This window comes from Protopterus annectens, chromosome 4.part0, assembly GCF_019279795.1.
Source record: "Protopterus annectens isolate FY-2018-M chromosome 4.part0, PAN1.0, whole genome shotgun sequence".
NCBI classification, from domain to species: domain Eukaryota; kingdom Metazoa; phylum Chordata; order Ceratodontiformes; family Protopteridae; genus Protopterus; species Protopterus annectens.
In genome coordinates, this window is record NC_056733.1 from 724652030 (window position 1) to 724667223 (window position 15194).

The window sequence follows — 15194 nt, forward strand, 5'->3', positions numbered from 1 at the left end:
AGCAACCTTTTAAAATTATAAGAGCAATATTTAAGATTTGTCGCAATTTTGAGAGCTTTGTATCTCCATTACTTTTGGGTTTGTCCAGATTTTTTTGTTAAGAGGTTGAGAGATATAGTAACTGGTCTAAATATATGGGAGGCATTATAGCCCTGCAGTGCCAGGATGCTCTTCATAGTTTTAAGCCATGTTTCAGTAACTACACAGAAGTATATATTCTCCAGGGTGGGGAGAGCTTACAAGCAGTGAAGATTTTTGTTTAGACTCCTGGCATTGAGCAGTATCACCTTTTGGTACTTCTGGGTTGGTTTAGATATGTTGGATGTTTTTTTTTTTTTTTTTTACGTTGGCAATATTTAGAAAAGGCTTTATGGGATAGACAAGGTTTTAGCCAGTATTCAAAAGCCTAGAAGGGACAGGTGCAGACCATCCCTAGCAAAGCATCATGGTCTGTCAACTGTATTCTCCCAGGCTGACAAATATTGTACCCCCTTTGAATGATACCAGAAACTACTCCTATTATTAAAATCAATTATTTTTTGTAAATACTGTGGTGTCATCCTTGGCTAAGGGAGAATGCTGCTTTATGCTCAGCTTATACTGGCCTGGAACATATAGTCCAAGAGCTCCATAGTGTCCCTCTTCATATGGTTCAGAGAGGTATGTCTCATATCATCTACTCCTGCTTAGATTATCACTGAGCCATTCTGGTATTTATGGTTCAGTGACCAGAATGCATGTTTGACCTGGTGAATCTTGGCCAGGGTTGGCCTTAATAATTGCGGGCCTCAATATGGAACACTTTGGTGGGACCCCCTCACTTGACCACCTAGGTACCACCCCAACCCTTCCTCCACTTGCTGGTTTCTTGAGCTTAAGACTATTTCAGATTAGATATCAAGAATGTATCCTATTACCATGTGTAAAAACAAAATGGCGTGCTTATTTATTAATCAGTATTTTGTCATAAGACATGCTAAAATAGGAACTACTAAACTCCTGGATTACCCCCCCCCACACACACACACACACACACACCCCATTTCTACTTTTTTCCAGAGTTCCTCTCGCAGGGTTGTGTAATGCACTTAGGCACATTGTAAGGGAAATATTTGATAGGCTACTGAGGTCATGGTCTACATGATGTGTCCCAAAATGTCTGCACTCTGGCTTAGTAGTAAACATGCTCCTAAATTCCATATTACTGCCTAGATCTCCTGAACTTAAGTATGAGCTATATGCACATCCCCCCCCCCCACATTCTTTATTTTCTGTCTCTCTCTTTTTTCATATCTTCCCCTCATTTGACTCGTGCATTACTTTCCTTCACATCTCATGCCCAACAATTCTACATACTGCAACTGCTTTGTTCTTTGTAAATTATTTTCTGCATAGAAAGATTATCCTGCATTATGCTGACAAGTATACATGTTCTACTCTTATTTATTTTGCTACTTATTTTACAGACTGAATTTTTGTGTCATGTCTACTTATGATTGTGATCATTTATGCTACATACTGTCCCGAATTTACTTCTTTGCATGCTAGCTTTTCCTTTACTAGTGTTGCACTGATATTGATTAAAGTTTATTTCTTTGGTTGTTTTCCACTATGTTACTGTTTTAACACTTTCAGCAAAATGAACCATTTTTTCCGTCCATGCCTGCCTCCTACCACTCGGCACATACACCTCATGTTTCATAATATTAATGCTATGTGCGACTGCAACAAGCATTTTTCTGCCATAGTGCTGAATTGGTAACATTCTGTAAGAAGTCTTAGTGATCAGAAGTCACCTCAAATTGCAACATCTACATTTTTTATGCTTGGTACGTAATTGTTTTCATGCAGTCTGAGACTGACTATTCCACAGTTGTTTCTTGTAACTTTATTCATTAATCACCATTCCTAAACCCAATATCAACAAGAGAAGCAAAAGAAAACAGTACTGCTCTATCAGTCTTCAAAATAAACTTGGTCTTATCTTTTGATACAGTAACAGGAGTGCTACACAAAACCAGAAAGTTAATCTGACCAGTTGTGAGTTAAAAACCCTGTTTTGCACTCAGTAACAGCAGTTGGCTACTATGGGAGTGCAAACAGCTAACACTTTGAGCCATACAAGAGTGATGGAGATGAAGTTACTAAAAATACGGTACCTAATAATACTGGGCTCATATGTATTATGGGAGCAAGATTGCAGTAAGAAAATACTTTGCTGTAATGTCTCTTAGGCTAATCTCTGGATCATGTAAATCATATTGATTCTGTCATAGCCTACTGTGGTCCCCCTTGAGGGAGTGGGGGCTTATTGGAACAAGCTGGTCCAACTGGCCTAAGACCAGCCACGATCCTGGCCCCAACAGGCAGTGAATCATAACTCTCTCATTGCTCAGACAGGTGAGCAAGACATCAGTGTTTCTCACAATGGAGTCTCCTATGACCAAAATGTTGGATTGTGTGGTGGTATGCTTTATGGGCCTAGGTGTAGAGGTACTGTGAGTCATGTGACTCCTAAGAATGCTAATCTCCTGGCTTTGCTAATGATCTGTGCTTGGGCTGTCGTCTGGTTATGGGTCCTATCCATACTTTTATTTCCTAGGGATTAACCTCTGCACCTTAACTCTTAACTTTGTATCATATGGTGTTGTTTCAGTACTTATAAAGACCACACATATTCACAAGAACAGCTTCTGGTTCTAGCTGAGTGAGAACTCAACCTATATATCAAGAATTCAGCCATCCCATGTCCTGTTTTAAAAGGCCTTTGTGAAGCAACCTTTCTCTCAGGTAGATATAAGACTCTGCATACAGCTGACCATGATACCTTTGGGAGAGGGGATCCCTATCAGAAGCTTGAGTTTTCAGAAACTCAAAATTAATAAGACCATATGAGTGAGTTTTCAATTTTCCAAAACCTCAAAACTTTTGAATGGAGATTGCCGTACAGTGATGATCAGGGAATTTACCCTTTTCCCCACTGTAGTGGTATCTCGCAGTTGGTGTACATAATGTTCAAGGGGTGGGAGCACACAAGGGGCTTGCCTTCCTTCAAAAATGTAGAAAAAAAGTAGATTTTTATTGTTTTATGAAGTCTGAATTTTCAGAAAATTGCTCATATGGTCTGCACCATTTGAATTTCAAGTTTCTGAAAACTCAAACTTCTGATAAGGACCCAGGAAAGGCATACATGTGACAGGTCACCTAATTTAGTGGCAAGTTTCAAGTATTTATAATAGGCTATGCAAATGTCTGTAGCATTAATGATAACTACATAGAAAAATACAGCAGAAAGAGAAACTGCCCAAACAAATCAAAGCCCTTGTTGCCAGCAAAGACAGTACCACAACCTTTTACAATACCCTGTTTACACATATTAGATTTACAGCATTTTCATGAGGTCAGAACACGGTGGTGATGGTTATGGTTTCATAAGTTATAACTTGGAACTATTGTGTGTTTCAGAAACACTGGAAAATGCTGTTTAATCATAAATTAGTAGCAGTCTGTGCAGGTATGATATGTTAATATTTATTGAGGGATTATATATTTATATATTTTCACATATAATCAGCTTTGTGTTGGCAATGACACAACAATCCAGAGTGCAGTTTATGGCTTCCTTCAAGCTGCAAGTTTCTATCACATATGTAATTACTCAGTGGTGCTATTTACCATATGCAGATATAGGAAATTGCCAACTGTGCATGTCACGATTAAAGATATGTTTGGTAATACCATGTCTAGCAAAGCACTTCTTAGAAACAGGCTGTATTCAGCAAAAGTATTAAACTATACAATGTTAGAACCCTTAACTATGAAGTTAACATGTGGTGTAGTTTTAAAAACAACCATTAAAATTTTGTGTGTCTTTGTAAACATGGCCTATACTAAAAAATGGTGATGTGCCTACAGGGACAAGCACAAAGGGTGTTTGAAAATGTTTGGCAACCATGCTACTTGAGAAAAGTGTTGCTGATTTCTGCTAACTACAAAAGCTAAGACTTACATTATCCTATTCACTCTTTCAGTACTTGTTTCTTGTATTATTTTTATAACATTTGCATTACATGAGTTTCTGTTTTGAATATCAGCACTTTTTGACACTTTTTATAGTCTTCAGTACTGCCTCGGTTCCACTTTAGTGAGAGTAGAATGGACCTGATTTATTTTATGGCCCAGGATAGTATAAAGGAAAGAAGAGTGTGCTGTTTTTGATTGGCCACAGGACCTTGTTTGTGGGTTTTTTTGTATCAAATCTCCACTGCTATTTAAGCATCATAGTTGCAGAGTGCTTGGCTCATAACCTATGAGCTCTAAGGCATTTTGCAATAAAACTACTTGAGAAGAAGCATGTTGCTGGTTTCTGCTAAACTCTACAAAAGCTAAGACTTACCATATCCACTGTTTCAGTGCTTGTTTCTTGCATTGTTTTGTCATAGGTTCATAGGTTGGTACTAGGCTATTGGCCCTAGGGCTTATACAAGCCTAGCCATAACAATTCCCTGGCTATTTCTTCCCACACTGTTTACTTCCCTGGACCTCTGTCTAGCAGGGCGACTGATGTGATCCCCGGGTGAATTTCCTTTCTCCCATCAAATCATCAATGTTTCTTTTGAAGAGGGCCAAAGAGGCGATCTGCTTGGCATGTATGGGCAGTCTATTCCATAGTCTGTGGAGTCTCTGGGTCAGGAACCTATCCCTCCAGCATGTTTTGTTTATTGTGATGACAAGGTTTAGATCCCTGGAGCATGTGGTTATGAGGGATTGGGATTTCTTTAAGTGTAACATGTCCAACACCTCTGGGCTTGACATGGCCTTGTATGTTAAGCAGAGATCTTCTCTGAGTATGCGATATGCGACAGAGTATAGCTGGAGTTTTTTAAGGTGGTCAGCATAGGGCATCATCTTTAGGCCTGTGATTCTTTTAGTGAGGTATTTCTGCGGCCTTTCCAGTTGTTGCAGATGCCTTGAGAGGTACATACCAAATGGGGCATTGTATTCTATAATGGGTCTAATGAGGGATGAGTACAGTGGGACAATGACCTCCTTTCTTCTGGATGAAAAGCCTTTAATGATGAGGTGTGCCACATAGAAGGATTTCCTGACTGTTGTGGTGATGTGGTTAGTGAAGGTGAGGCCACTGTCCACCTGTGTCCCTAAGTCTCTTATCACACTTTCAGTGTTTAGTGTACTGCCACCTATGTGGTAATTCACGGGTACATGTTTTTTTTCCCAAAGGGGATAACTATACATTTCTTGGCATTGAGCTTGAGCCCATGGCTCTGGCACCAAGCATCTGTTTCTGTAAGGCCCTTTTGTAGAGTATCCACGTAATTTGGGGATTCAATAATGGCTCCCAATTTACAGTCATCTGTGAACTTTGTTAGCCAGAGTCCCTTAGTGTTGCCCTGTACTTCAGAGAAGTAGATGCCAAACAAGAGCAGTCCCAGGACTGAACCCTGAGGTACTCCACTTGTCACTTGTCTGGAGCTGGATTTGGAGTTGGCTACTTTTACAGTGTGGGTTCTGTCAGTAAGCTAGTTGGCAACCCATCGAGTGACGTAGGGATTAATTCCCAGTTTAGTAAGTCTATCTATGATTCCATAGTGGGGGATGGTGTCAAAGGCCATGGCGAGGTCCAGATAGGCTGTGTGGACCACCTTACCCTTGTCCATGGCTCTGGATACTGATTCAAATAAGTCAGTCAGGTTCAGGAGACAAGATCATCCCTTTACAAACCCAAACTGAGTGGGGTCCAGTGTTTGAAAGTTGCCAATGTCTTTGTTTATACGTTCCATGATAATACGTTCCATGGCCATGCAGATCAGGCTCGTCAGACTGATGGGGCGGTAGTTCCCTGGATCCAAGGTGGATCCCCCCTTGTGGATAACTGTAGCTGTGCGCCACTCAGTGAGCATGAAGCCTGAGATGAGGATATGATTAAAGATGACCCTTAGGTGAGGTGCCAGTTTATTTTGTAGTTCATGTAGTACAAAGCCCAGGATGTCATCTGGTCCCATGGATGCTGTATTCTTAGCTTTGGAGAGTGCGCTTTTTACCTGTGTGGCCATTATTACCAGAATTTGGCAATCTTTCGGTATTGAGATGGGCTGTTTAGGGGGTGAGAGGGGATGAAGTTGGCACTGAATTGATCTGCCAGGATATTGACAATATCCTTGGGATCAGTATATTTAATGCCATTCTGTTGCAGCTCAGAGCAGATCTGAGCATTGCCATTTAGATTCTTGACATAGTTATAGAATGCCTTGCAGTTGTCTTTGGAATCCTTGGCAATTTTATTTTCATAACTCCCTTTGGAGGATTTTATGAGGGATCTCAGCTTCTTACTGAGGCTGGTAAGGGAGTTGTTTGCATCCTCTGATTTTTCTCTTTTCTGCAACAGTTTATTCCTTTTGTTGTAAATTTTGTTTATGGCAGGGGACCACCAGATTGGCTTCCTTTTTTTGAAGTATAGCATCTTGGTTCTATTTGGGATGGCACGATTCATGCATGAGTGGATATGCTCGTACAGTGCCTTAGTGTAGAATTCAGCAGTCAAACTTTCAGTTCCCGTCTGCATGGGTGTCATGACGTTTGTCACTTCTGACTTGAATAGCATTAAGTTGGCTTTGGAGAAGGTTTTTATGGAGGTTTCCTTACTGGGGGGTGGGGGTGGGATGTGGATGTTAAAGGTGATTAGCATATGGTCAGTCCTAACCAACGAGGGTGTGACCATAGGTGTGGAGCATCGATTTCCCATGTTGGTAATGACCAGGTCTAGGATATTGGAGCCCTTGGTGGGGCTATGGATTAGTTGATCCAGGGCATTGGAATTTATGAATTCCAAGAACCATTGGGCAAAGGTGATGGTACACGAGTAGTTTCCCCAGTTAATGGCAGGGTAGTTGAAATCACCCACTATTAGGGTGTTTGGTTGTATCTTAATATTTTACAGTATGTTTAGAAAGGTGTAGTGTGAATCTTGGGGTATGGTGGGGGATCTGTAGCAAGCTACAATTTGGATTACAGTCTTACCTAGTGTTAGTTAAACCTGGAGAATTTCAGACGCATTGTGTTGGGCAACTAGCCTGGTGGTGTGAATATCCTTGGTGAATATGGACACTCCTCCACCTTTAGTGTTTTGGTCCTGGTTTGCTGGCCGAAAAGTGTGGTAAGAGTTGTAGCCTGATATTGCAGGGCTGCTCTTTGGAGCCTTGAACCAGGTCTAAGTTACTGCACAGATATTGATGTTCTCCATTTTTAGGAGTGCCTCGAGAGAGTGCATTTTGAGGTTTAGACTTCTAGCATTAAGTAGCATTATCTTCAGATTTTGCATGCTTGTATCTGTTATGGTGGTGGTTTTGTCCTTTGAACTTTGACTAAAAAAGGCACTATAGGGGTGGCAAGAGCCTTAGCCAGTAATCTGAATCCCAGGGGCGACTGGTGCAGACCATCTCTGGCAAGGCCTCGTGGTCTGTCGATCATATCGTCCCAGGCAGACAGATACTGGATCCCCTCTGCATGACACCAGAAGCTTAGCCAATTGTTGAACTCAATCATTTTGCCCTTATAGTGTGGTATTCTGGGTGAAGGCAGGATGCTACTCAGGGCTAGGGTCATTCCTGCCTGGGTCACACAATCTGAAAGCTCTTCCATGTCTCTTTTCATGTAGTCAAGTGAGGTACGTCTCAAGTCATTCACTCCAACATAGACAATGACAGAGTCATATTTGTACTTGTTGTGGAGTGACTTGAGTGCATGCATTAGCTGCATTAATTGAGTTTTTATGTTTTGAAAATCTGTGTTTCTGTTTTGAAGATCTGCACTTTTTGGCCTTTTCTATAGTCTTTAGTTATACCTGCCTTGGTTCAACTTTAGTGAAAGTAGAGGAGTGTCCCAGTTATTTTCTAGTGCAGGATTGTGTAAAGGAAAGAAGAATGTGCTGTTTTTGACTGGTCATAAAGCCTTGTTTTTGTTTTTTTATCAAATCTCCCCTGTTATTTAAGTGCCACAGTTGCACAATGCTTGGCTTATAACCTACTACTAAGCTAAGATTTACATCACCATGACCATTGTTTTCAGACTTGTTTTTCACATTGTTTTGTCACAGCTGCATTAATTGTTTCTGTGTTGAATATCTGCACTTTTTTGATATTTGTTTACATTTTTACAGAATTTAGTTAGAACTGCTGCTCTCAGTACAGTAGCACCCAGTAATGGTCTGTTAAGTCGCCGATGTCTCATAATGTATTCCCACTTGTAATCTACATAGATGCCAATCTCTCACATTGTATGTTTCCCTTAATTATACCCTTACTGTCTAGACAAATTTATAAACTACTAGATCATCTGGTTTGTGCATAGCTGAGAGCTTCTTATCAAGTTCCTCGTCTTATTGAGCTATTCAATATTTAAATTTCCCTCACTCCTCCCTGGTAGATCAGTAGTCATTAATAGGCACTTCATGACTCTCTCTCTCTTTGGCCTGTCCCGCTGATATGATATTCTGAGGCATTGTAACAGTTGCCTCATAGGATCATAGGAGGTTACTAGGCTAATGGTCCTGGGGTCCTTACAAGCCTAGCCAGGAGTTTCTCCCCAAAAAGAAACCTCAGTCAGCACCTGCTGCCCCTGTCAATGAGGGATAAAGGTGGAACCCCTGGGACAAATTTGTGGTTTCCCATCCACTCATCAAGGTTGTGCTTGAAGAGGGTCAGTGAGGTATAGGATCAAAGGACATGTACACTGACAACTAACTTATTCACAATAAAATAGATAAAGTATGACAGAGGTGTAAATACACTTTAATGCTGAAGGCAAAATTCTCTCATACAACCAAAACTAATCCTACAGAGGTTTCCAGTGACACTTGCACCACACCTACTGCATAAGGTAAAGATCCTACATATATTATGCTGAGGCACTTACAGGTAACCTTCCTAAAACACTAAGACCTCCTGCACAGCACAATTAAAAAAGCCATCATGTAAACAATCCGTTAAAACACCACCCACAGCTACACATAGTAACACTGTTTTCATTGCCTCTACTGCTAAGCCCTTAAGGCAAACCAGTACACAGCCAAACTTCCTGGTCATTGGTGATTCTATGCTAAGGCACACCAATATCCCCCTCGCCAGACTGAGTAAGGAAAGAGTAACAGTCAGCTGCCTTTCCAGGGCTAGGATCCATCAAGTCACACAGGCACTCAGGTCATTGAACTACAGATACCAGTATGACCTGTCATAGTCCATGTGGGTGGTAATGACCTACAACATACCTCCCCTGACTATATGAAGTGAGACATGATTGAGCTCACTGATTATGTGTCTCAGGCAGATATGAGCCTAGCACTGAGCAGCATACTACCTTCTCCAAATATGATGCCACATTACCAACAGAAAATGATTGATTTTAACAATTGGCTTAGCTTCTGGTGTCATTCCAAGGGGGTACAATATTCGATGGCCTGGGAGGACATGGTTGACTGACCATGTTGCTTTGCCAGGGATGGTCTACACTTAAACTCTCTACGCTTTCAGATATTAGCAAAGACATTTTCCACCCACATAGTGCCTGTTTTTAGGCAATGCCAGACTGATAAACTTTCCAACTTAACTGTACCTATGAAGTATTATCCGAAGGTGGCACTGCTCAGTGTTAGAAGAAACACTACTCCCTGCAAGCCTTCCTCTCCCTGGAGAGTGTAGACATCTGTGTAGTAATGGAGACATGGCTTAAAGTCATGGACAGCACCACAGCAATGCACAATTATAATGCCTTTTACACCTTTAAACCAGCTACTGCACAAGAGGAGACTAAATGTGGAGGAGTTTCAGTCAATATTAAAACCAGCCTCACATTCAGACTAGTTAAAGTGTATGACCCACTGGAACTCATACATGTACAATTCACCAGAAACATGGACTCATACCATATCCTATCAATGTACAGGTCCCCCTGCATGTCCCTGGAAACCCATACTAACTATCTGAATGTGCTAGAGTCCCTCACCATCCAACCCAAAATAATATTCATGGAGGATCTCAACTACCCCTCTATAGATTGGGAATCCTACACACTTATAAAGAAAAATCCCAGGGATTCCTAAACTTTGTTTAGACCAACATCCTGGAACAGTTAGTCCATTCTTCTACTAGGGGTACAAACATCCTTGACTTTATACTCATGAATGGGGGTGGGGGGGCAATGTTCCTCACCCAGTGTAATGTCTCTCTGATCAGATTTGACCATAAGGCAGTATTGCTTGAAATAAAAATTAAATGCTGGGATCCAGCAAAACCAAAAACCTTTTGGAAGTATTCCAAGGCTAATCTCTCTCTACTAAGTGACACCTTGGCTAAATTCCAAGGACACATAAACCCACTAAACAACCATAGTATATGCTGAGCTATTTATAAAATCTCTGTACAGACATATTGACAGTTGTATAGAGCAAGCTGTGCCCACTCATATTAATAATAAGACAAACTCGAAAGACAGGCCACTCTTTGTGGAATCACAATATCAACTGGTTATACAACAAAACTAAAAAATCTTGGCCAAGAGTAGGAGGAACAAACCAATACATACTAAAAGCCCACCTGACCAATCTAAACAGGCAGTTAAGAGGGCTACTTAATACTTCAAATGCTAAATTTCAATTAAAAATAACTTTTCAGGCAAAGGACATACACAAATCTTTCTACAGCTTTGTCCTTAACCCCAGGGGAAATACACAACAATGCACAAAATGCATTGTAAATGGCATCACCCACACTGAACTGTAGACCATTACCAACCTTTTGAATGACAGGTTCAGCTGAAATTTCTCCCCCACTTCCCCCCAGTAGTCCAAAAGAAATACTGCATAACACAATAGCCCCCTAACCATTACTAGGGAGCAAGTCATTAATGCACTTTCCAAAGCCAAAAAACTGCATCAGTGGGCTCCAATAACATCACGGGTACTTAATAAATAGCATGAAACATGACTTCTTTGGTCCAGTTTAATCAGTGATCAGCTAGAGCCTACAGTCAGGTTTTGTGCCCAAGGAATGGAAGATGGCTACAGTCATTCCCCTTCACAAAGGAGGTCCAACCACTGACCCGGGTAACTACAGGCCCATAATTCTGATCAGCCTTAAATGTGAGGCCATGTAAAGAATCATCATAGTCATAATACATGAGGACATAGGTAACCTTCAAATGCTGGACTCATCACAGTTTGGCTTAGTTAAAGGAATGTCATGCCTATTAAATTTATGGGACTTTTTTGAGAGGGTCACCAAAGTAATGGATAAGGGCAAGACTATCCACATAGATTACTTTTACCTGGCCAAGGCTTTTGATATAATACCTCATTCAGGAATTATAGACAATCTCACTAATTTAGGTGTAAACCTTTTTATCAACCAGTGGATAGCCAACCAGTTCAATGACAAGACCAAGGAGGTCAAAATAGTTTAGGCCACCTCCACCACAGGCCAGTCACTAGCAGTGTCCCTCAGGGCTTGGTACTATGCCACTCCTTTTTGGCATCCATTTCAATGAAAAGGAAGCAAATGCTGAAGGTTTATGGCTGACTAAGTTTGCAGATGTTTGCAAGCTGGTGGTACAATTGGCTCCCCTGCAGACACTAGCTTTCTTCAAGAAGGCCTATATCTGACTGACAAATGGTGCCAAAGCTATGGTCTTAAACTCAATGCTAAGAAATGCATAAATGAACCCTTTGGGAAGTCAACCATCCAAGCTAATTACCATGTTGATATATGCCCCTAAGAGATGACCCAGTGGTCTGGGATCTGGGTGCTCACTAAGACAGTAGCCTTACCATCAACCATCAGGGTGCCACAGAGGAGAGGGAATCCTTTTATGTAGTGCAAATTATAAGTAAGGGTATGGCATCTAGGTCCAAAGAGGTCATTATTCCACTGTACTCTACCTTATCAGGCCAATCATAGAGCACAATGCTCCCTTTGGTATGCACCTGAAGAGGCATATGCAGCAACTAAAATGACCTCAGAGGTTTCTTACAAAAAGAATACAAGGCATAACAAACCTGCCTTGATCAGAGTGCCTTGAAGTCCTCTCCTTCCACTCAGTCTCCTATGGATTACTGAGGGGTGATCTACACCTGGCTTACAAGGCATTATCAAACCTCATGCTTATGAATCTCCTGCATATTCCTAAGTCATACAGTTCAGAAATACAAGGTCTGTGGACCTGCATTTTGATTGTGTCTTAAACAGAACATGCTGGAGAGACAGATACATGCCCCAGAGAATGCCCCTCCTATGGAACAGACTTTGTATCCATGTGAAGCTGAGTTCAGTTATTATCCAGTTTAAGCACAACCTAGACCAGTGAATGGGGAGTAGGAAATTCACACCAGGCCTGGCACCCATGTACCTTATGGACAAAGGTAGCTTTTAAGTGCCTGGCTCTCAATGTCCTATTTGTAAACAGGACATCATTATTCTTTTAGGAAAACTTGGCTAGAATTAAAAAGCCCCCCCCTCCCCCCAGAGGATTAGCCTGGTAACAATTTATGAATCTGTGAAAGCTGTACTTCATAAAATGTATTTGTCGTTTTGGGGTGAACATTTCTCTGATAAAATACTAACATAGGTGACTGTTGCTCTGTACCAGTAGTCATCTCCTCCCTGGTTAGATCAGACCACAAACTAATCACCTAGAAAATCCACATCCCTCCCACCCCGCAAAGGTAACCACCATGGAAAACTTCTCCAAAGATAACTTTGGGCTCCTAAAAACAGAGGTGGCTAACTTCACACCACCAATGCAATTGGAGAACAGTTGCATGACCGCCAAATCCTACACTAATACTCTGTACGAACACGTACACAAATGCATGGATCTTGCCATACCCAATAGAACCATGACGCTCTCCTCCAAAAAAAGGAAGATGATCTGGTAGTCCCCTGCCATAAATAAACTCTACAACAGAAGGAGGAAACTGATGAGAAATAAGGTGAAGTCCCAAGACTGGAAAATCTCCCTTATCAGCCTCAACAAAAGGTTGAGATCCCTCATCAAATCCTCTAAAGCTATCTATGAAAACTGAATTGCAGCAGATAGTAAAGATAACCACAAGGCTTTCTACAGTTATGTAAAGAATCTCCATGGCAATACCCAGATTTGCTCGGAGCTGTTGCACAATGGCACCTCCTATACCGAGCCAACAGATATTGCCAATATACTGTCCGACAGATTCAGTGCAAACTTTATCCCTCTCTCTCACCAAATGACCAATCACAATACCAGTAGATTGGCAGGCACCCAATATTACTGCTGCACAGGTTAAAACAGCTATGTCCAAGGCCAAGAATACAGCTTCTATAGTACCTGACAATATCCCTGGCTGTGTTCTACATGAACTACAGAGTGAACTGGCAACTCACCTGTGTGCTCTGTTCAATCACAGCTTCATCTCAGGCTTTGTCTCTATCGAATGGCATACTGCTACAGTCATCCCTCTCCACAAAGGAGGAGTGACTACAGACCTTGGAAACTATTGCCCCATTAGTCTGACAAGTCCGATATGCAAAGCTATGGAACTCATCATCATGGACCTAATAAACAAAGATATAGGGAACCTCCAAACTCTGGATCCCACACTGTTTGGTTTTGTGAAAGGTAGATCATGCCTGCTCAACCTGGTCAACTTCTTTGAGTCAGTCACCAGAGCTGTGGATGAAGGCAAGGTGGTTCATACAGCCTACCTTGATCTGGCCAAGGCCTTTGATACCATTCCCCACTCAGGAATCATAGAAAAACTCACTAAGCTAGGCATCAACCCCTATATCACTATGTGGGTTGCAAACTGACTCACAGATAGAACCCACAGTGTGAAAGCAACTGACTCTAAGTCAGACTGTCGACCAGTCACGAGTGGAGTCCCACAGGGTTCGGTCCTGGGTCCTATCCTGTTTGATATCTACTTCTCTGAAGTCCAGGCCAACACGAAGGGACTCTGGCTGACAAAGTTTGCAGACGATTGCAAGTTGGGAGCCATAATTAACTCCCCAAATGATGTTGACATCCTACAGAAAGGCCTCACTGAGACCAATGACTGGTGTCAGAACCATGGCCTTAAGCTCCATGCCAAAAAATGTGTCATCATCCCTTTTGGGAAAACCCGGTTCCCATGAATTACCACATCAATGGTAGTCCACTGAACACAGAAGGTGCCATAAGATATCTGGGAACACAGGTTGACAGCAACTTCTCTTTTGACTACCACAGTGCCACTGTGGTGAGAAAGTCCTTCTATGTGGCACATCTCATTACTAAGGGTTTTGCATTCAGGAAGAAAGAGGTCATTGTCTCCCTCTACTCTTCCTTCATTAGGCCAATCATCGAGTACGATGCCACATTTGGCATGTACCTCATTAGACACCTACAACAACTGGAGAGGCCACAAAAATACCTCACAAAGAGGATCTTAGGCCTTAAACACTTGTCCTATATGGACAGACTCAAAAAACTCCAACTATTCTCTGTCTCATATCGCCTACTTAGAGGTGATCTCTGCCTGACTTACAAAGCCATGTCTGACCCAGCTCTGTTAGAAATGCTACATCTAAAGAAATCCCAATCCCTCCACACTACACACTCCAGAGACCTCAACCTCATTACCACAATCAACAGAGCAAGCTGGAGGGGCAGGTTCATAACCCAGAGACTGCCCATGCTATGGAATAGACTTCCATACATGTCAAGCAGAGAACCTCACTGGCCATCTTCAAGAGAAATCTTGACGAGTGGATGGGAAATAGAAAATTCACCCCGGGGATCACTCCAGTGGCTCTACTTGACAGAGGCACTGTGAATTAAGGTTGGGTGGCATGATGCCAGGGTAATCCTAAGAGCTAGGCTTGTAAAGGCTCTAGGGCCATTAGCCTAGTACACACCTATGAACCTAAAATGAAGACAATGGTTCCTTTTTTCATTTTTGAAACATCCATGGAGGGCAATAAAAGTACAAAGATATTATGCTTTCCTCTCAAGCACAAATTGTAAGCTGGTCAGAAAGGGAAGAGCTGAACGGATAAAATGAGATGGATTTTGCATGAAAGGAAAGAGTCACTGCTTCAAAAGAAAAAAGTTCATTCATGAACAGAGAAGGATGGATATTTATGTGCAGGTATCCTGATTCAGATCTTTTC

The 15194-nt window shown here is 41.7% G+C and overlaps 1 gene segment (V, D, J or C); it reads left to right on the forward strand.

Moving 5' to 3' along the window:
* Positions 1 to 15194, forward strand: part of LOC122800310 — a 105119-nt gene that overhangs the window by 72140 nt on the left and 17785 nt on the right.